Source organism: Canis aureus, chromosome 27, assembly GCF_053574225.1.
Source record: "Canis aureus isolate CA01 chromosome 27, VMU_Caureus_v.1.0, whole genome shotgun sequence".
Lineage (NCBI taxonomy): Eukaryota > Metazoa > Chordata > Mammalia > Carnivora > Canidae > Canis > Canis aureus.
The window spans coordinates 40,571,294-40,593,739 of record NC_135637.1 but is presented as its reverse complement, the minus strand read 5'-3'; the positions used below and the strand labels follow the sequence as shown (position 1 = coordinate 40,593,739).

The 22,446-nt window shown below is 43.5% G+C and overlaps 2 long non-coding RNA genes across 6 annotated transcripts in view; both read right to left on the bottom strand.

The window, feature by feature from the left end:
• LOC144299344 (uncharacterized) overlaps positions 1-21,201 on the bottom strand; it is a 65,106-nt gene extending 43,905 nt beyond the window's left edge. For 3 of the 5 annotated variants that reach the window (XR_013366060.1, XR_013366062.1, XR_013366058.1), the window contains exon 1: positions 18,907-20,754. This is a non-coding gene — a long non-coding RNA (uncharacterized LOC144299344). Of the gene's footprint in view, positions 1-18,906; positions 20,755-21,135 lie in introns of those variants that run through there. The other 2 variants (XR_013366061.1, XR_013366059.1) reach the window with 2 other exon arrangements.
• On the bottom strand, positions 621-13,338 carry LOC144299345 (uncharacterized). Its single transcript, XR_013366063.1, has 3 exons — positions 11,646-13,338; positions 11,299-11,366; positions 621-3,046 (listed from the first exon to the last, which is right to left on the bottom strand). It is a non-coding gene; the product is annotated as an uncharacterized LOC144299345 (long non-coding RNA).
• Positions 21,202-22,446: the final 1,245 nt, after the last annotated feature.

The window sequence follows — 22,446 nt, the reverse complement described above, 5'->3', positions numbered from 1 at the left end:
TGTAGGATCCAGTGGAAGTCACCATGTGTCTCTGCTTTCTTAGAAAACAGTATTCTTCTTAAAGCACTTAAAAGGTAGTGAAGGAGACCAAAACCCAGGGGCAGGGCCATTTTGTGTTCATCTTTCCATTTAAGACAAATGTAGGGATGCCCAGGCGGATCAGCTGTTGAGCATTTGCCTTTGGCTCAGGGCATGATCCCAGAGTCCCAGGATTGAGTCTTGCATTGGGGTCCCTGCATGGAGCCTGCTTCTCCCTCTGCCTGTGTCTGCCTCTGTCTCTTTCTCTCTCTCTTTCATGAATAAATAAAATCTTTAAAAAAAAAAAGACAAATGTAAAAGAACCTGGCATGCCTCTAAACTATGCCCAGCCATATGACAAAGAAGATAAAACTACAGTCGCTGCTTTAAAGGAGATTAAAATTTAGTTGGCTTGGGATCCCTGGGTGGCGCAGTGGTTTAGCGCCTGCCTTTGGCCCAGGGCGCGATCCTGGAGACCCGGGATCGAATCCCACGTCAGGCTCCTGGTGCATGGAGCCTGCTTCTCCCTCTGCCTGTGTCTCTGCCTCTCTCTCTCTCTCTCTGTGACTATCATAAATAAATAAAAATTAAAAAAAAAAATTTAGTTGGCTTTACATGTAGTTCATGTGTCTCACATATATGAAAGTATTAAAACTGCAACTCTCAGAGTTCTCCAGAGAACCAGAACCAATAGAAAAACATATATTCTATATATATAGAGAAAGACTTATTGTAAGGTATTGGCTCATGTAATTATGGAGGCTGAGTTCTATGATCCTAGATGTGCAAGCAAAAGACCCAGGTGAGCCAGGGGTAGCTCCAGTCCAAGTCCAAAGACCTGAGAACCAGGACCTCCAAGGGCAAGAGACCTAGGTCCCAGCTCAGAAGTCAGGCACAGAGTAGTTTGAACCTTCCTCTGCCTTTTTGTCACATTCAGTCCCCAAACTAATTAGATGGTCCCCATCCATGCTGCGGATGGCCTGCGGCTTTGTTCACCCCACCTATTCAAACACTAATAATCTCTTCCCAGCACATTGTCACAGACACACCCAGGCTGGAGACCTCATGGCCGGCCCAGTCAAGTGACAGACAAAACTATCTACCACAGGCTTTCCCCATCCAATAGGGACTTCCTTCTATATGGCCTTTAGGAGTCCTTGAAATGCTACTCATGTGGCTCAGGATTCTGCGTTCCATTTGTGCAAAGGGGATGGCACTGCTGCAGAGTCTGGGCTCAAATTCTGAAATTCCCACTGTGGGCAAATTATTGGGGCCCCCTAAGCTTCCTTTTCCTCATTTGTGAAATGGAGACAAAATCTGCTTTGTGTCAATAATGCAAACACTGAAGATGAAGTTTGAGCAGGGCCTACCACTGTGCCCACTTGTTAACAGGCATTTGACACCGTCTAGATTGATCTAGGAATAGTCTTTGAGGGAATATTTATTGCTAACATCAAATAAATAGACAAAACTTCATATCGTAGCCTCAGAAAATAGCTCTTCTCCAACACAGGACAGTTAGTAAGCTCTCACATGGTGTGAAGAACGAGGCGGACACCATGTGGCCTTCTCAGTGCTGGCTGGCTGTGACCAAAAGGCCACCGAGTGATGGATCTTTCTCTGGAGAGAAGACGGCGGGCAATGCAGTCCTAAAGAATCCTACTGAAGTTCTAAGCTGGCGGGGCTTTTCTGCACCTTCAGTGTTGTATCTCCCACCTGGAGGAACGAGAGCTCCAGATGGGTCAGTGCCAAGCCTGAGGCATTGATGGTCGGCTGGCAGGATGGCACCACCCTCTTCACCCAAGAGACAACGAGAGGGGGTGCTGATGGCCTGGTGTCTTGCCAGTGGCCCTTGGAAGCGTGGTTGGGAATGGCACCCGGTTCCCCCCACTCCCCTCTGCGGGCTGTGCTGCAGGGAGTGTGTACTCTGACCTGGGCCACCACTAGCGAGGACACCCATCCTAACCACATCCGCTTTGCCATCATATCTGTTCTTCACCACGAAAAGATGCATTGCTGCTCTTTCAGGCTCTTCCTGTGGAGCAAGCTAGCATAGGATGTCACTGGGGGGCTGTGCGAGTGGAGCACCCCCAGAGCCTAGGGCAAGAGTTCATCATGCAGCCTGGCACTGATGCTATTTTCAGATTCTCAATCCAGTCTATCCCAAGAGCAAGGGTCCAGGGAAAAGGCCAAGCAGCCTCTGAGGCACAGAATTCATAGAGATCGACCCTCCCCTCAGATCACTGGAAAGGTCTGTTTGTGAGCAAGAGACTCTGTGCTTGCTACATGTTTCCTGAAAACAACCACTTAATACTCTAAATATATACTCGAGTCAGAACAAGTGACGTCATCATCCTAGGAAAGACTTCCAGAAGCATTTCTTCGATAACTGAGATGCAAATATGAACCAAACTTCTTATCCTGATGACTTCATTACCAAATAACAACCAGCTATCAAGGCGCTCAGGCTGACCTTCGAAACTACTCTGGGACGTAAGTCAGCACAGCAGGCAACGCAGTTCAGGGCAATTACAGGCACAGCTCAAGTATTTACAGGACACAGCATTGTAAGAGAACGACCTTTCTGGAATTTCTGAGGGAACAGTTAGATCCTGCCACGGTGGTGGCCCATCAGCGGTGGGGAAAGACCAATTGCTCCTGAGGGTGGAAAATAATTTTGCAGGTCAAGCTAGTGAGGGATGGCATTTCTGCTTGCACTACATGCAAAGCTGAATGAGCTTGCTACGGTATTTTTTTTTCCATGATTTCCTCATGACAATGTTGTGGTTTACTTTAGCAGGGGGTGGAAAGCTGATAAGTATAATTGCTGAATCACAGGATGTATAGGATGTAAATATTTGCAGGGCAATTAAAAACCATTTGCCTCTTTTGCTTCTTAAAGTAAAAGGCATGACTCAACAGCAAGCGGGTGGAGATTTTTTTTTCAAAAATGTAGACAAGATTTCAAGTGGCGAGGATATGAAATGGTTTATTGAACACTGCTTCTGTGGTCTGGTCCGATGTAATGCTGGAGGAAAAAGAGCACAGTATTGTGGATTAGGAGAAATGTGTCATCAAATAACTAAAAATAACTTTCAAGAGAACACCCCGAGGTTATAAATGATCACGGTGTGTGGTGCTGTCAATTATCAACCCAAGCAGGGGCATCCTTTGGGGGGGGGGGGGTGGTGTCTAACCGCCAAGTCGCTATTGTAACAAGCCATGGAAGGTGCCTCATTCACACCACCTGTAGGATGGCAGTTAAAATAGCCATGTCAGTAGACTCACAGCTAATAATGCCAGTTTTCTGGTTGTTTCTACAAACAGTTTTTCTTTTCAGCTCTTATCTGGTCCATATGTAAAGATCTCCTATGTCTCACTCTATATTCCAAGTAATATTTTGATTGCATTTGATTCATCAATTGAATTGCTAACATTCTGATCTTTACTACCAGTAGAGACGGAAAAAAAATTACATTCTACATATGTAGAGCATGTTGGGCTTGCATGAGGTAGGAAAGAAGAGGATTAAACAGTACTCTGATACTCCTATGGCAAGGTTAAAATTCACACACTACAATTTAGATGTGCAGAAATAGTCATTTATTATGTCCTAGGACAGACCTCATTTTGCCCTGGATCATCTATTTCTCTGATTAAAAATGAATTTTATATATATATGTATATTCCAAGCAACCAAGCAAACAGAAAACCCGTGTATTTGATGATGAATGGTAACTTTGTCTCCTGTGGTTATAAAGGCTCAGATTAATTCAATCTTTTTAGGGTATAAATCATCATTTTGGAGTTTTGGGGGGTTTAAGATTTTATTCATTTGAGAGAGAGAGAGAGAGCGAGCGCGCACCAACTGAGGGTGAGTGGGAGAGGGAGAGGTAGACACCCAATGAGCAGGGAGCCTGACCCAGGGCTCAATCCCAGAACTCTGGGATCATGACCTGAGCTACAGGCAGACGCTTCACCGATTGAGCCACCCAGGCACCCTCATTTTGGAGTTCTTACCTCTTTTGTGCTCTTAGGAGCATATCTAAGGACATACAATCTCATGGGCACAAGGAAAAGGGAACTTTGATCCACACAGCACACACTGCTAGCCCTGCTGATTCTAACTGATGAATAACCGGTGAGTCTTGGCATAGGTCTCGCTCTGAAATTTCAGCATACATTGTGGATTATGGCTCTAAGGTCTGTGTTCACAAGGTAAGCAGAGTGACTGCTCCCATGAAGCTCAATAAACTCCTTGTGGTTTCACATTTTGATTTTTGCTGGCAGCATGGATGCTTTGAAATTTAGTGGCCTTTCCTTGGGGCTCTTTCACTTTGCACTGGTTTCCTCACTCCGAACCAGGACAACCCTTTTGCAGTTAAGCCTAATTTTATTTAGTTATGCTTATTTAAGATTTTTTTTTTTTTGAGAAAGCAAACAGAGGGGAGGGGCAGAAGGAGAGGGAGAGAGAAACCCGAGCTGACTCCACTGAGTGTGGGGACAGACTCGGAGCTTGATCTCATGACCCTGAGATCACAACCTGAGCTGAAATCAAGAATCAGACGCTTAACCAACAGTGCCACCCAGGCACCCCATAGGTACGCTTACTGTTAATTTTCAGCCACCTACTTCTTCCTTCATGCAGTCATCCTGGGACATCCAGACCTTTAATTATTTGAGAGGGAGCACGAGTTGGGGGAGGAGGGGCATGGAGAAGCAGATTCCTCGCTAAGCAGGGAGCCCGGAGGCAGATGCTCACCAACTGAGCCACTCAGGCACTCCAGGGGATAAAGCTTTTATTATTTTTTTATTGGAGTTCAATTTGCCAACATATAGCATAACACCCAGCGCTCATCCCGTCAATTGCCACCCCTCAGTGCCCATCACCCAGTCACCCCAACTCCCCGCCCACTTCCCCACTACCCCTATTCATTTCCCAGAGTTAGGAGTCTCTCATGTTTTGTCACCCTCACTGATAATTTCACTCATTTTCTCTTCTTTCCCTTTATTCCCTTTCACTAATTTTTATATTCCCTGAATGAATGAGAACATATAATGTTTGTCCTTTTCCGACTGACTTACTTCACTCAGCATAATACCCTCCAGTTCCCTCCACATCGAAGCAAAAAGTGGGTATTTGTCATTTCTGATGGCTGAGGAATATTCCGTTGTATACATAGACCACATCTTCTTTATCCATCATCTTTCGATGGACACCGAGGCTCCTTCCACAGCTTGGCTACTGTGGACATTGCTGCTAGAAACATTGGGGTGCAGGTGTCCCGGCATTTTACTGCATCTGTATCTTTGGGGTAACTCCCCAGCAGTGCAATTGCTAGGTCATAGGGCAGATCTATTTTTAACTCTTTGAGGAACCTCCACAGTTTTCCAGAGTGGCTGTACCAGTTCCCATTCCCACCAACAGTGCAAGAGGGTTCCCCTTTCTCCACATCCTAACATTTGTTGTTTCCTGCCTTGTTAATTTGCCCCATTCTCACTGGTGTGAGGTGGGATTTCATTGTGGTTTCTATTTGTATTTCCCTGATGGCAAGTGATGCAGAGCATTTTCTCATGTGTATGTTGGCCATGTCTGTGTCTTCCTCTGTGAGATTTCTGTTCATGTCTTTTGCCCATTTCATGATTGGATTTTGTTTATTTGCTGTTGAGTTTAAAAAGTTCTTTATAGATCTTGGATAGCTCTTTATCTGATACGTCATTTGCAAATCTCTTCTCCCATTCTGTAGGTTGTCTTTTAGTTTTGTTGACTGTATCCTTTGCTGTGCAGAAGCTTTTTATCTTGATGAAGTCCCAGTAGTTCATTTTTGCTTTTGTTTCCCTTGCCTTCATCTATGTATCTTGCAAGAAGTTGCTGTGACCAAGTTCAAAAAAGGTGTTGCCTGTGTTCTCCTCCAGGATTTGGATGGAATCTTGTCTCACATTTAGATCTTTCATCCATTTCGAGTTTATCTTTGTGTATGGTGTAAGAGAATGGTCTAGTTTCATTCTTCTGCATGTGGATGTCCAAGGGAAAAATCTTTTAAAAATCGGTTTAATGTCTTAAAATAATCATTTCAGTTACACTTCTTAGTCAAAAACTCTCAGTAGCTGCCAAAGCTTTCTTGATCTTGTACAAAGGTCTAGGGCACTAAAGGCATTTACAAGACCCTCCCAGGCTTCCCTCTCATTTCTGTGTGAGAGAGGAAGAGACTTAACAATTCTAAGCTAAGACACAGCCAATGAAGAGGAAACTGTCAAAAGGTAGATTTTGTCCCATCTAGTAGAGTCCTGTGTAATGTCAGAATTAGGTTCTGAAATTAACATTTATGGTAAATACATTTATAAAAATCATCTGTGAAATTCCTGAAGTTACCTAGAAATACAGGTCAGTCTCTGAAAAAGTCAAAAAATACTATCTTGCAGTTAGCCCAATAACCAGGTTTTATTCCTGAAATAAGTGTGTGTTGCATGAAAAAAGATCTCTCTTCAAACTCTGCTATCTTATTTGGTGATGCTCACATTACAAACATGGGACCAATGGATCAACAAAACTATTACATCTCCTTTTTCTAGAGGAAGCAGAGTTCAAGCTGCCTACGTTAAATGTGATTATGATGTAAGGCCACTCTAGAAGGGACATGTCCTGATAAATACTGCAACTTGATAATGATATGGATGGGATGATGCTGACAGTGATCAGGCAATGAGAATGAGAATGGATGATAACACTATTTGCCTATCTCTGTGCTAGGTAGGTCATCTAATTTCATCTTTGCAACACCCCCAGGAGTAGATACTATTATCCTTCCTATTTGAAGAAAAGAAAACTGAGAGGTAATATTCAGAGAGATTGGTATTTTACAGCATTAAGTAATCAGCCTAGAGAGAAGGCAAATATGTTTTTTTTTTAAGTACTCATCACCTTAGACTTACCATTTTCTGATTAAAAAAAAAAATCAGAAAAGGGACAGATTACCCTAAATGCATAACCTGAATATTTACATGAAACCTATCGCAAAAATATTTATTTTTGCTAGAAAAGAAAAAGAAGAGAGAAACTAATTATAGGATTCATTCGCTGTTACGAAGAAGCTGTATTATTTTCTTGCTTGGAATTCTAATATAAAATAATTCATAAAATTCCTGGGTGCATTCAGAACTGAATAGGCATACTTCCTACTTGAGGGATTTCTATTGTTTCCACATGTACACACCAATTAAAACAATTTCAGACTGAATTTGTTATAACATTTCAGTTTTGCAGAGCAGGTTTTTAACATTAGACTTTGTCCCTCTATGCATGCTAATCTTCAAAAACACTTTCTAAATCAGTCTTTGCTGATAAATATGTCCATTTGCTCTGGCTTTTTGACTCATGTTCCATAATAATTCTGATTTTTTTTCTGAGCCATAAACTGGAGGCCCGGGAAGAATGAACCCACTGGGTTTTCTTTCCTCTTTGTAAGTTTATATGAAGGTGAGGAGACATGTCTTTCATTAAGTAGATAGTAACTCCTTAAAGTTTTTGGAACCAGATGGACGAAATGATAAGCTCTCTGTTGATTAGAATGTCTGATTCCTTCTAAGAGACTCTAAAGGAAGCCAATTAGCATCAGCAGATGTGTGTGCCCTGGACAAAAGGAAGGAAAAGAGGGTTGTGGTAGTTTTTGGGGGGACTTGGTGGAAAAAAGATAAGACTGCTAGAGAAGGGCAGGGGCTAAGGCTTTGTTTATAAAGTCAAAGGAGGGCAGCCCCAGTGGCACAGCGGTTTAGTGCCGCCTGCAGCCCAGGGTGTGATCCTGGAGACCCGGGATCAAGTCCCGCATCAGGCTCTCTCTCATGGAGCCTGCTTCTCCCTCTGCCTGTGTCTCTGCCTCTCTCTCTGTGTCTCTCATGAATAAATAAATAAAATCTTCTAAAAAAAATAATAAAATAAATAAAGTCAAAGGAAACAGGGCAGGGTGGGGGTGAAGAGGGGAGGAACAGAGAAGGACAGCCCCAGATCTGAGGGAGAGCTGCTGCTCTGGGATCCAGGGGGACACCGTATGCTCAGGTGTTGGTCATGGAATGTATACTCCAGAGGTAGGAGAGACCAGGAAAGCCCTCTGCTCTCACAGCATCTTCCCTTCTGAGACAGTACTCTGGAATCAAGCATTCTAAGGATGTTAGGTCACAATAAGGCTCCAATATTCCTCAGGGCTGAGCCCAGCTCCCCAAGTAATTCGGAGCGCAGCCCAGACCAATGATGCTCAACACAAGGATAATGAGAGCCAGAGGAGTAATTTAAAGTTTTACAGTAACTACAAAAGAAGAAAAAAGGAACAGGAGAGCTGAATTTGAGTATTATACTTTAACCCAATGCCCAAAATATATTATCATTTCAACAACCAATATTTTAAAATATGAATGAGCTATTTTACATTCTTTTTCTTGTACTAAATTTTTGAAATCTGGTGTGCACATTGTATTTACAGACCATAGCACATATTGTGTGGGAGCTAAATTTTTACTGGGGAATGCATGATCTGGACTCAGACTTCATAAAATTCGCAGTTGAAAAAGTAGATTCACCTACTGATTTCCCAAATATCCTTAAATGTTTCCCAATAACTGAGGCAAGTAAAAAAAAATCATTTTCTATTAATATTCACATCTGCACTGACAAAACTGATTCATGATTCTTTAGAAAAACTTTGTCTTTGAAGCAGAAATATGTCAGTTTCAACTGTGTCTACCCAAATTAAGTAAATTTAACTCTTGTGTCAGCTCAATGTTATTAACATCAAATTCAAAGAACTTCCTGAATCAAAAAGCAATTCTAAAAGTTTATCATATCAACATTGTTCCTCAAATTGTTCTAATTTTTACAACCAATTTACATAATATTGGCAATTACAATTAAAACTGTCTTGTTTGTTGATTCGTTTTAAAAATGTATAAAATATTGATTTGAAACATGAATAGTTTTAGTTTTGACATAAATTTTTGTACCTGTCTAGCTAAGTTGCAAATACTTCCTTTTCGAGAGCTTTAAATTTCACTTATTTTTATGCAGTGTGATATAAGTTGAGAAAACATAAATCCCACTGCCATTTTTCATCATTATTACCTCTGTTTCAAAAGATCCTGATATGGGGGCATCTGTTAAAGACAACCATAGTTTGGGGCACCTGGGTGGCCCAGTGGTTGAGCGTCTGCCTTGGTTCAGCATGATCCTGGGGTCCCGGAATCGAGTCCATCGGGCTCTCCACAGGGAGCCTGCTTTTCCCTCTGCCTCTGTGTGTGTGTGTGTGTGTGTGTGTGTGTGTGTGTGTCTCCCATGAATAAATGAATAAAATCTTAAAAAAAATCCTGATATGGAGGTAACAATACATCTTTGTAAAATTCTCACATGACTCACCTAATGAGCACTAGCAGAGAACACAGGATTTCATGAATCTGTTGTCTTTTCTTTCAATAGTTACCAAAACTAACGATAACTCATGATCTGTGAATATATGTATATCCATGGCCTTTACATTTAAATTTGAATAATTTTAACAATTTCATTCATGATACTTTTAAGACTCTCAGTACACAAAGCACAAGTATTTCCAATGTGCACCTTAAAGTGAAATGAAGCAATAAGAAAACATGAGTCTCTTGTTTCATAAAATTCCAATATATTTGAATTTTTGACCAAATGTAACTAGAGTCTGTTACAATAGAAAGTGACTTTTTGAAACAAATTTGAAATTCTTCTTAACAGAAGTTAAGTATTCAATGTATCTATAGCACAACTTAATTTTCCAGGTCATGAGTTGCTAACAGCTTTTTGGTGAACCTGAAGGCCTTTTGACACAAAAGGTAACTAAGATATTAATGGAGCAATATCTCATACTGCATGATTCATCTTAAACCTTAAAGAAAGTATTTCAGTTTTTCAAATTTTCAATTGATCTTTAATATTTTTAGAAAGACTTTGTGTTTTATTGGTAATTTCTAAAAATATTTTATTTATTCATGAGACACACAGAGAGGCAGAGACACAGGCAGAGGGAGAAGCAGGCTCCATGCAGGGAGCCCGATGTGGGACTCCATCCCAGGACCCCAGACCCCAGGGTCATGCCCTGAGCCAAAGGCAGACGCTCAACCACTGAGCCACCCCAGTGCCCCTTACGGGTGATTATTTGACAGTTTACTCAATGATCTTTAACTTTTTATAAAATGTATTTTTTAGTCTTTTTATTATCTAACAAAATTGCTGTAATTGAAATAATGATTTCTTTGTCATCTATCTAAAAAGGATTTTCTTTTTTTTTATGCAAGTATCCAAGTCATTTTATAGCTTGTCAGAGTTACAAGCTCAGATACTGTTAAAAAATAACTTAAAATGGGATCCCTGGGTGGCGCAGCGGTTTGGCGCCTGCCTTTGGCCCAGGGCGCGATCCTGGAGACCCCGGATCGAATCCCACATCAGGCTCCCGGTGCATGGAGCCTGCTTCTCCCTCTGCCTATGTCTCTGCCTCTCTCTCTCTCTGTGACTATCATAAATAAATAAAAATTAAAAAAAATAAATAAATAATTTCTTAAAAAAAAAAAAATAACTTAAAATGTATAAAGACATTTAATTACCAAATTTACTACGTGTTTGCTAAAAATATCTCTGAACATTGTCCACTTTATCTTCAAAAAAATTTTTACACAAGCAAGCAGTTTTGATTTGCCCAACAGAATGTAATTGCCTCTTATCATTACATTCTCACATATATTTTTCCATTTTTTTTCTTTACTGTTTCCTTCAAAATACCATCTTCTTCCTTTCCAACTGACTGAATCAGACGTATGCCTTTATTTTAAATTTGTCCACACTTATATTAATGTTGAAAGTATATTATCATTTAAACATTTCAATTTAATTATCAATTACAATTTACATAGGTATCACTGTAACTCACGCTGCCTAAATAAAAAATTCACATAAACACATCACAAATACCACCCCAATTGAATCAATCCTTTGACACTGATTCAGTTGGTGGCGTTATGTATTTGTAATACCAGGAAGGATGTGTGAATCAACACACTCATTACAATGCAACAGTATCTAATCCAATGGTTAGATTACCAATGGTTAGATAATCCAGGGGTTAGATAACCAATACCATGGCTAAAGAGAAATGAATCCTATCAAGACAATAAAGATGTATTTAACAGGGAAATATTTTATATTGTTCTGCTTTTTAAACTGAAATTAATTCAAATCAAATCAAATCCAAGATTCAGTTTCTTGAGTCTCACCGGTCTCTCAGTAACACTCCCAAGTGCTCACTAGCTGCTGATGGCTCTTGGCTCTGAGTAGCACAGCCCTAGGAAAGGTAAAATGCAGTTACCCTTATTTGTTTGTACAGTGGAGAAGGATAGGATTCTCAATTCTCTCCCCACTTGCTACTGAAAGTGTAGAGAAGTTATCTTGATGGGCCTGGCTTCCAGAACAGTGCTCAGGCCACAGCTGCTAATCTTTGATGGCTAGGTACCAGCAGTTCCCATGGTCGGTATGGCTTTCTCTCTTGGACTTTGCCCCTACATTTTCTGCTCTTCTGTTTCCACAGGGAAAGTGACCCAGGATCCAGACCCTTCATACAAACCAGCCATCCTGGGCTCTCAGCTGCTCAGGCCACGAAGAATTTAGACTTATTAACTCTTTTATTTCATCGTGCAAACCAGCTGGCAGTAAGAAGAGCGCCCTAATAGAAGGCAGAAGCTCCACTTTGTGCTTGAGCTCAGATCATCTGTGAACGTCCAGTCTTCCAGCAAGTTCCAAACGGGGCAGTTAGTGGGCAGTTAGTAGAAAGTCAACCCCAACAAAAGGGTGGGAACTAGTTTATCACCTGTTCCTCTTGCAAGTAGCATCTCCTTCTCAGGAACTTTATAGGGTTCGAGTGGTTAGGTTCAGTAATCCTAGATTTCCTAGCTAAATATCACTTGATTATAGCCCAATGCCACACGTATTTCTAATAATTACCATTTTACTTTAATCTCATGTCACACTGTCATCTTTGTGATAATGACCCTGGAGAAGAAGGATGGAGTCTTTTTATCAACTGACAAATACATGATACTTGGCACAAAATTATCTCTTTATCGAGATGATATTATTAATTGTAGTTGACAATTTTTGAGGTTGATAGAAGAAACTGATGAGAATGTTAATAGATAATATGCCATGCCTGTCTTGAGCCAGAGTCAGAAAGGTCCCTTTAGCGGTCACTTTTGATCCAAGAACATCTCATACCATTGAATGAGACTGTACAGTTTCTCACTCCCTATCACCCTAAGGCCTATGGTTTAACCCTCTTGCTCCTGAAAATAATTAAGGTGTCCTGGGCCACCACTGCCACCTAGTGGTAATTACAGAAACAGGTTGATCCAGAATTGACTCCCTCTTGTACCAGTTCCCGCATACATTCCACTCTTCTCTTTCCATCCCCAGCCTTAAAGTCCTCTATGCTATTTTGTATTACACTCAATGAAGGAGGAAATCAGATATGCTGGCTGGCAGTTCACACCTAAAGTCAAACTTTCAAGGGTCACCTCTCTTCACTCCCTCCAGCTCTGTGGCCTTGGGCAAGTTGTAGTGTTTGTCCAACTGTAAATGTAAAATGGAGTAGTAACAACACCTCCCTCTTGAAGTTGTTTCGAAGACTTCGTTATATAATTTACGTAAAGCGCTAAAATTAGGAGCTGGCATGCAAAAAGCGCTCAATAAATGCCAACAAATGGCAGCTGCTATAGACACATATCCTGTTTAGTCCTTCACATTTCCCCTTTCTCTTCCCTTTTTGGTTCTTTTTCCATCTCTCTCAAATCATCCTAAATCACATCTGATATTTTGTTGTAATAAATGATTAGAGGTATTACCATGGAAAAGGAAAATAATGTCTTTTGACATGAAATTAGACGTAACTAATACAACTCATAAATCTCTCAGCAATGCCTTTGGAGCATTTGGAGTCTCAGTTAAAAGACGCATTTGGAGTCTCAGTTAAAATTTTCATTTGCTTCCTGTTTTATTCTGTTCGAGCTGCTCTAATAAACTGCTGCAGACCTGTGGTGTGTAAATAACAGAAATTTATTTCTCACTGTCCAAGATCATGGAGCCAGCAGATTCAGTGTCAGGGGAGAGACTGCGTCCTGGTTCACACAATGCTTCCTCCCTCAGTGGTGACAGGGATGACAGCTCTGTGGGCTGTGGTACTAATACCACACATGGGGGCCCTACTCTCACGACCTCAACGCCCCTCGTGGCTCCACCCCCTTATACCATTACCTTGGGGGTTAGGATTTCAACATGTGAATTTGGGGGGGGGGGGATACAGACATTCAGCCAGTAACAAACTTTTTAAAAAATCATCAGCTGTCAAGAATAAATTTTAAAGTATTTGATTATGATTTATTTTTTAAATCAATGAGTTAAAATTCTTTGGATTACACATCAAATAAATACTTTCTTGTTGTAAAACCTTTAAAACAGAGAATACCCCAAAATTCTCCCATCTCCCCCAATTCCACAAGTGGCCTTGGTCATGAAGATTATCCCTTTCATGTGCTTCCTCTAGGTCCTTCCCAAGCATTTTCCCATTGCCCCAACTGTGTACACAATTCCTGACTGACTGTGGACACGGTATCCAATTCTCCATCCCTGTGATGGGGCTTACAGATGCCCCCAGGGGCAGATGGCAGGGCCTGTTATCTACACCAGCAGAAGTGCAGACCAAGGTCCCTCTACCTGACTCCCTGGTCCTATCGAGAAGCTTCCTCCTCTCCAGTGAGGACTCCAGTTACCTGCTCCTTCCTCTCTGGACCCGTGTTCACAAGTCTTAGAAGGAGAAAAATCGTCTCGACATTTGGAGCCTGAAGCGAAATCTTTCCTAGTCTTGGGTCAGCAGCTTCTTTAAATTCCTGCTTCTGCTTCCCTATGGACTGAGAGTACCCTTAGGGTTCAACTCCGACAATGAGAAATAGAGAGGGACCAAGCAATGAGTATGCTGGCATGTTAATCTCTCACACATGTATTTTATGCATATGAACAGATATATGGTTTTATCTTGACTTACCATTTTTCCCGCAAATATCACCGTGTAAATATCATTTTTAGATTGCTTTTTTATTTAACAATCCCTTGACGTAAATTTAAGAATATTTATAGAGCACTACTTCAGGGAATAACTGAAGAGTTCATGACTTAAGAAATAAGCACTCTTAATGGTATCTTAAGAACGTCTTTCTCACAATTTTGTAGTTCTAATGTGCCGAATTCAGCAATTTTTTTTTCAGCTTTGCTATCTCTAAGCAGGTATGTTAACTTTCAAACCATTAACTTACAAATGAACTTTATCAAAATAATCTACTTCTAAAGAGGCGACCTGTATTTATATTAGAATTTTTTTAAACCTAGCTATTTTTATATATTCCCTCGAGAAATTAATTGCTTCGAAAACTTCTCTTGTGGTATGGTTCCAAAACAAACAAAAACCTTTAGAATACAATCATATTTTAAATCTTTCATAAGTGCCTAAAAATATAATTTGGTCTTTCTGCACAATTTATATAAAAAATTTTTTAAGTGTTTTGCCATTTTCTCTTATGGTAAACTGTATGTAACGAAGTTTCCCATGTAGAATTATTTGCAAAACAAAGGACTGCTGTGTCTAAATGAAAGTGGAATTAAAAGTGAAGCCATATTCATAGATCCATTTTTCTTTTTCCTAAGATACTTTCTTTCCACTTTTCTATTCACAATGTATAGCAATGTGACTCCTATTTACAGCTTTCCAACCCATGGTCATCTCCTTTTGCAACAGTATTTGTAGGTGACATACAACTGCCTATTGCAAGTGGGAACTTTTGTCAAATGAAAAAAGTAAAAAGCTTTAGAAAATTCAATTGTATCTTAAATTTTTTTTTTTTTTTTTAAAGAAGAAGAGAAATCAAGTCATCCTTTAAGTTGTACTGGGTTTGTACAGATGGGAGTCAGGGAAGGAGATTTTAGGATAGCAACTGCTATGCTGATGTTAGTAAGTTGTGTTTTTTTCTTGTTAGTGTATCAGTACTTCACTACTCATTAGCTTTCTAATAAACTTGATACTACAGTCGAAATATAAAGGACAAATGTCTGGATCCCTTGCATTTTACAAAAGTCTTTGATCATCAACCTGAAAAATGTTTATATAGAACAGACTCACCATAAACCTTACATACACAGCCCACATCTATGCTACAGACATGTCTTTGGCATTGGAAGGGTGAGCACAAGTCAGGTGGGAGAGAGGGAAGAATGAAAGAAAACAAGAAATCTCGTTTTCTGTTGCTGTTTTTATACTGCTGTAGCACTAAAAATACTCTTGGACTTACAGTGGGCAAGAAAAATTATTTTTAAGCTAGTCAGTAAATTGGATATTCATCTGGGATGTGAAATCACCCACTTTTATTTTTATTTTTTATTCTTGGTGCAGTTAGCACTTTGCCAGCATCGCCTGAAATGGTCATGGGGTTAAGCACTTCCATGATCTCATTTTTGCAATTACTATCTCTTATTCCCAGGTAAGTGGTTAAAAAATGCATGCTGTACGTTTGTGGAGTCTGTGTCCCTCTCAAGGGCTAACTGGTTTACATGCAGTTTTCTGTGGTTAGCCGCTGAACCTGGGACTATCTTTTACCTCATGATTCATGATTCATGGAACCCTTCTCACTCTATCAGGTCCTAGAGCAACTGTGAACACGTAGTGATTTTCTCAACGTTTCTGCTTTTGTCTCCCATTCTGCACTATGCTGGGTTCTTGCCAAGGTGAGAGGAAAAGTTGTAAATTAATGTAAAAGTTTTATCATTATTATAGCTAAAGTAGCAATGCCTGAAATCCAAATGGTCACCGACTGGCTCCTTTGGAACTCTCAAATATCACATAAACGCGGTGATGTCAAGGATTTAAACAGACTCTTAAAGTGGCCACTCTTTGCTATTTCTTCCCAGATTTCAACATCAATGTAAAATAAGACTGTGTACACTCAAGTATAATTGGTCTTTAATTCTGACGTTAAATTAGTCACTATTTAGTGATAACACACTTTCTGCTGCGCACTATGGAAGATGTAAAACTTATATAAAGAATGAGAGTCTTCATAGAGGAACATGGTGGTCAAACCCACAGGCACGTGTGTCTTTGATTGCTGGGGAGGGTCCCAGTCTCTACCCTCCCTTCTCTAAAAAAAGAGAGTCCTCTTCGTATGATTGCTGGGAGTATCGGCTAACATGGGTTTAGCACCTAAACAGGTCTCTGATATAAACAGCACACCATTAGATATGATTATATTATTACAGGGTGATCCACTGACAAGTACTGAACTTCATGGGCTAGACCACGGGAGCAGAGCCATTTTGAGGGCAGGGACTGCCAAGAAAGCTTTTGTGGCTTTTGGGTTGAGCTTTAACGGAAGAAAGCAGAGTCTAGGACAAAGGAGGATGAGAACAAAAGTAGAAGGTGGTCTATCGGGAGAAACCATGAAGACTCGCTTGAGAGCGATGAAAGGGTGACACGCTAAGCAATGCCAGGTGGGACTGTACAGAGCAAAGATGAAAACTGGAATGTGTTGAATTGTGTGTACTTGCCAGTGTAGGTTTTAAATCTTTAATATAAACTTAGAAAACTCTTCAGGAAAAGCCCTTTCCTTTCTAGGGAGAGCCTGACCTCTTCAAACCAGAGACTCAATCCCCGGATCAGAGACGATTCCTACATATTTTGATTATCTTTGGACAACAGGTAGCTTATTTCAACCACCAGTCTGCTAAGATGAGAACTATTTTAAGAGAACATTTCGCTGTTTGAGAACACGGGCCTTAAAAACACAGGCAAAGGGAAAAGCTGCTCTGACGTAGGAGGAGGAGATGACAGAGAAAGTGGGGTGCTGAAGAGTCACGTGTACATTTACATCATCACAGTGGCAGAGCCTAAAACAGAATTTGAGGTCTGTAATAATGAAGTCTGAGCTACTTTGTAGGGCTTTCTTTGTTCTTAATGTCCCACTTGCTTTTCAAGTTCAGTGCTTTGTAAAAAAATACATATATACTCCTATCCTCTCAAAATCTCGAAGAGATTGAAATGTTTTTAAATAAAAACATTAAAAGGAAAAGACAGATTGAAATTAGTTACCTCTGTCCACATCTTTTTAAATTTGTATGAAAATCCGATCCCGTGGAGGAGATAACATCTAGTACCTTCTTGCTATTTGGGCACTGCCTGGCCTAGGGTCAGGGCTTGATTCACTGCTTACACAAGGACAGACCAGTGCATACCTGGAAGTCTTCCACTAATTCAACGGCATACCTCACTAATGACTGGCTAGACAGGCTGGTGTTTCTTTAAAGTGCCAGCCATGTATACATCATTCTTTTCCTCCCCAAAACAGAGAAACTCTTGTACAAACATGGGCCCAGTCCAAACTCCATGTGATGTGTGTCTTCTGTTATTCAAACATCCATTAGTTGGGCAGAATGGCCAAGAAGTCCTGGAAAATTATCCTACCTTCTACACATACTTACGTCAGTTCTCTCCAGAGTAGATGAATGCGTAGTAAATGGCAAGTAGCAGCATAATAGCATATGATTCAAAAAATAATAAACCAGGTTACCTGCTCAAAGCTCTCTTTTCAACCGACTTGAAAAAAAGTCTGAAACTTCTGCCCGCTTCTCACATGAAAGCATTAACTTTACAAAGAGGTAACAATGTGTTATTTATGAGTGTAACGTGTCACCCATAACGACTTTAGCAGGATGGGTGACTAAGGGAATGGGACAGAGGACAGGTTAATTTTGTTCAGACAGATGGAAACACGGGGATCTAGAGCATGATGAACTTTCCAGACACTCCAGGATGGACTTGCCATACGCTGCTGTCCGACAGATAAACAGGAAGCTTCTCAAAAACATTTGGATGGGAAAGGATCAATAAAAATGTATCGGACCTATTGAAATGATCTGTGTTTATTTTAACAACTGTATGTGGAATATATTATAGAATAGTAAGTACTTTGTCACTCTCAAGCTAGCAGTACTTTTGGATAAACCACTCTTACTTTGTGCTGATCCATAATGACATACAGACACCGAGTACTATAAGGTCTTACTCCAGAACACGCTTAAGTACGATATACCATTATTCAGTGTACTTTCTAAGTAACAAGGCACGAGTCTGGAAAAATTAGCCTTACGAGATCTCTCTTTGAGTATACTTTTAGCTATTAAAGATGTACTTTTATCCATAATAAGATTGTACAGAAAGCTCTATGGACTAATTAACCTTTAAAGAGTGGAGGTTTATTTCACTTCTCTAAGTACTCAAATATTCTAAATAAAATAGTAGTACAAGGAAACTGGTTTAAGACGGGACAAAATACCCAGGGCTTTTTCTATCTAAACACAAATGAATGCCATTTTATTTTCTATTCAGAGGAAAACAGCTTCTTACTTTCTTCAATTTGTCCCAAGAGTTTATGAAAGAACTTTGTTATTTTATTAATGAATGATCAGTAAATACTTGTTCAGTGCACAATCTTGGCAATCTCAAAGGAAGTAAGATATATATGTTTAAGCCCTCACAGGACGGAGACATAAATACAGAAAACTGCCCCCAAGAGCAGGCTACGATAAACAATACTAAACACTACAAAAATAACAACGTTGCCAAAATACATTTCGCTGAGGGTTCTCTCGTCCCACAGTCAGAGGCTCTGCCTACTTTAGGGTATAAAATATTTTTATGGATGCCAACCCACACTCACAGCTAACCACATCACTTAGTGCTCTCAAACGTTGAGTCAAAGGAAACAGAGAAAGAAAATCTTTAGTTCACTCACCATAAATCCCTACAGCTCTCACTAGGGCATTTTATTTGCAAAAAACGAAGGTAGGTGTGAAAGTACAGGTCCAACCCATCAGAGTCGGTTGGTGGAACTGGTCAGAATTTCCAAAGAACTGTTTGACGTTCCCTCCAAAGATGATGCTCCAAAACCAGACAAAACTGGACAGACTTAAAAATCCAAAGAAAGCACATGCAAATTAGAGGTTTTACCAAATGTTGTAAACTTAGCCAACGAGCTTGCTGAAAGTTACATAACGGGCCTTGTACTTTCCGCCAGGGAGGGCAGAGAGACTCTGGGACAGCTCTTGAATTCTGCCCTTACTGAGTTGCAAGGGGATCAGAGGTTTTCTGGGAGGAGTGTGGCAAAGCTGATCACCTGCATCAGCTCTTGTACTTTAAGCCTGATCAGTGACCCTTCATGTGCTGCCCTCAGTGCCCAGTGTGCTAGGCTGCGTCCACGGTGGTCACACGCCAAGGATGCCTGGAAACCGGTGAAGAGTCCGTGACAGCTGTGAAAATCATCATGTCGTTCACTCTGTTTGATAAGCTGGCCCTTCTTCCGGTGCACCTGTAAGAGACGGTCATATGCCACGTCCCCGTGGGCCGAAAAAGTGGTGAGGGGGCTACCCCGCAGCTTGAGGGCAAGCAGGCACAGCTCGCCTTACGCTCTCTGAAGGCACTTTCCACTATTTTCAGTCACTTGTTATGTATCAATTTTTTAATGTCTCATTTTTAAGAGTGGAGAGGGAGGCCTGTACACGTATCTGAAAAGAAATCACATAATAGATCCCTCAGGCCATACACACCTTGCCTTAGGGTCAGAGAATTATTAGCATTTAGGGTTAGAAAGGGCAGTACTGACCGCCTAGGCTGACCGCTGTATCCTGGGAGAATGAGGCTGCGGGGGTGGAGATGCCACCGACTTAGGCGATTCAGTTACCGGTATAGAAAATAATATTCAGGGGATCCCTGGGTGGCGCAGCGGTTTGGCGCCTGCCTTTGGCCCAGGGCGCGATCCTGGAGACCCGGGATCGAATCCCACGTCGGGCTCCCGGTGCATGGAGCCTGCTTCTCCCTCTGCCTGTGTCTCTGCCTCTCTCTCTCTCTCTCTCTCTCTGTGACTATCATAAATAAATAAAAATTTAAAAAAATATATACAACCCCAAATTCAAAGTCAAGGAGAAGTAATTAAGGATACAAAAGTCCTGCATAAAATGAAGTGAGAATATGGAAGGCAATTATTATTTTTTTTTTGGCTATTAAAAAAAAAAAGGAGGGAATAGAGGGGATGCCTGGGTGGCTCAGTGGTTTGGCACCTGCCTTCGGCCCAGGGCATGATCCCGGCGTCCTGGGATCGAGTCCCACATCGGGCTCCCTGCATGGAGCCTGCTTCTCCCTCTGCCTGTGTCTCTGCCTCTCTCTCTCTCTCTCTGTGTGACTATCATGGAATAAATAAATAAAATCTTTAAAAAAAGAAAAGAAAAGAAAAGAATATTCGGAATCACCGTCACGATGAACAGCGATTCGTCTTTTCAGTCTTTGCAAATGCTCCACGTGCACGAATCCAAACAATTTTTTCCCCAATCTTTATGAGAACAGATCCCGTCCCATTTTGTAGATGGGGACACCGAGATGGGGGAAGAACCGAGTGACGTGCTCCTCAGCGGCAGAGGGAAGGCTCACGTCCGGGTTTACGGCGAAGAACGCTCCCGGCACGTGTCTCGGATCGCGAAGCTCTCGGGGAGGCTTCATCGAGTTTTAATCGTTCGCGAAAGGCCGAGAGGCGGCGGCCCGCAACACGGCGGCACGGCCCGATGCAGAACGCAGACTCCGTTCCGGGAAGACGGTCGGCCGGCGGGGGGGGACGGGACGGCGCTCCTGACCCCGCAGTGCAGCGGGCCTCGGCGAGGGGAGGCGGCCTCAGCGCGCGACGTCCTCCCTGCGGCCAGTCACCGCCGCCGCTTCCCGCTGCGGGCGAGGCCTGAGGCGCGCCTCGGTGACCCGCTCACCCGCCGCCGCGCATGCGCGCCCTCCGCCTTCCGGGCTGCGGCCTCGGCCGGACCCCGCGGGGCTCCCAGCGCCGCCCCCGACGGAGCGCCCTCTGCCCCCCCCCCCCGCGGCCCTCCCCGGGCGCCGCCCTCTGCGGCCCGAGCCCCGCCCCTCCCCCCACACACACGCCGTCGTCCCCACTCCAGCCTCCGCTCCCGGAGGGAAGAACACTGACCGCCCCAGCGCGCCCAGCAGGCCCTGCCGTGTCCGCCTCTCGCCCCGAGGGTCTTCCACGGCCCCGCCGCGGCTTCTCCGCCCTCCTGCCCCGCAGGCGCCTGGGCCCGCGCCGAGCGGACCGTCCGCCTTCTGACCTCACGTCGAAGGTCACTGGTCGCCGATCGTGCGTCACCACGCCTACGTCACTCACGTCACGACCTCACGTCGGAGGTCGTCCGTAGCCCCAGGTCAGAGGTCACTAGTAATGAATCCTGGATCTCAACGCTTTGATCAGGATCAGTCACCTCAGGTCTGGGGGCAGCAGGGGCCTCTGTCACTCACCTCAGGTCCGGGGGCAGGAGGGGCCTCTGTCACTCCCCTCAGGTCAGGGGGCAGCAGGGGCCCACCTCACCTCAGGTCAGGGGCCAGCAGGGGCCTCTGTCAGTCACCCCAGGTCAGGGGTCAGCAGGGGCCTCTGTCACTCACCTCAGGTCTGGAGGCAGCAGGGGCCTCTGTCACTCATGTCAGGTCCGGGGGCAGGAGGGGCCTCGATCAGTCACCTCAGGTCTGGGGGCAGCAGGGGCCCACTTCACCTCAGGTCAGGGGCCAGCAGTAGCCTCTGTCACCTCAGGTCAGAGGTCAGCAGGGGCCTCTGTCACTCACCTCAGGTGAGGCGTCAGCAGCGGCCTCTGTCACTCACCTCAGGTCAGGGGGCAGCAGGGGCCTCTGTCACTCACCCCAGGTCAGGGGGCAGCAGGAGCCTCTGTCACTCACCCCAGGTCAGGGGTCAGCAGGGGCCTCTGTCACTCACCTCAGGTCAGGGGGCAGCAGGGGCCTCTGTCACTCACCTCAGGTCAGGGGGCAGCAGGGGCCTCTGTCACTCACCTCAGGTCAGGGGTCAGCAGGAGCCTCTGTCAGTCACCCCAGGTCAGGGGTCAGCAGGAGCCTCTGTCAGTCACCTCAGGTCAGGGGTCAGCGACGGCCTCTGTCACTCACCCCAGGTCAGGGGTCAGCAGCGGCCTCTGTCACTCACCTCAGGTCAGGGGTCAGCAGGAGCCTCTCAGTCACCCCAGGTCAGGGGTCAGCAGCGGCCTCCGTCACTCCCCTGAGCTCCGGGGGCAGCAGCGGCCTCTCGGGGTCCACACCCGCCTCACCCCGCCCCGCCCCCCAGAAATCAGGGGCGTCCCCTGGCGGCCGCCCAAGCCCCGTGCCCCGCGCGCCGTGGCGAGGCCTGACGCCCGCTGCCCGCCCTCGCCCTTGCCGTGGGCACGTCGCCCTGTGCGCCGCCAGCGGGGGCCGCGCCCCGTCCGCCAGACACCCCGGCGCCCAG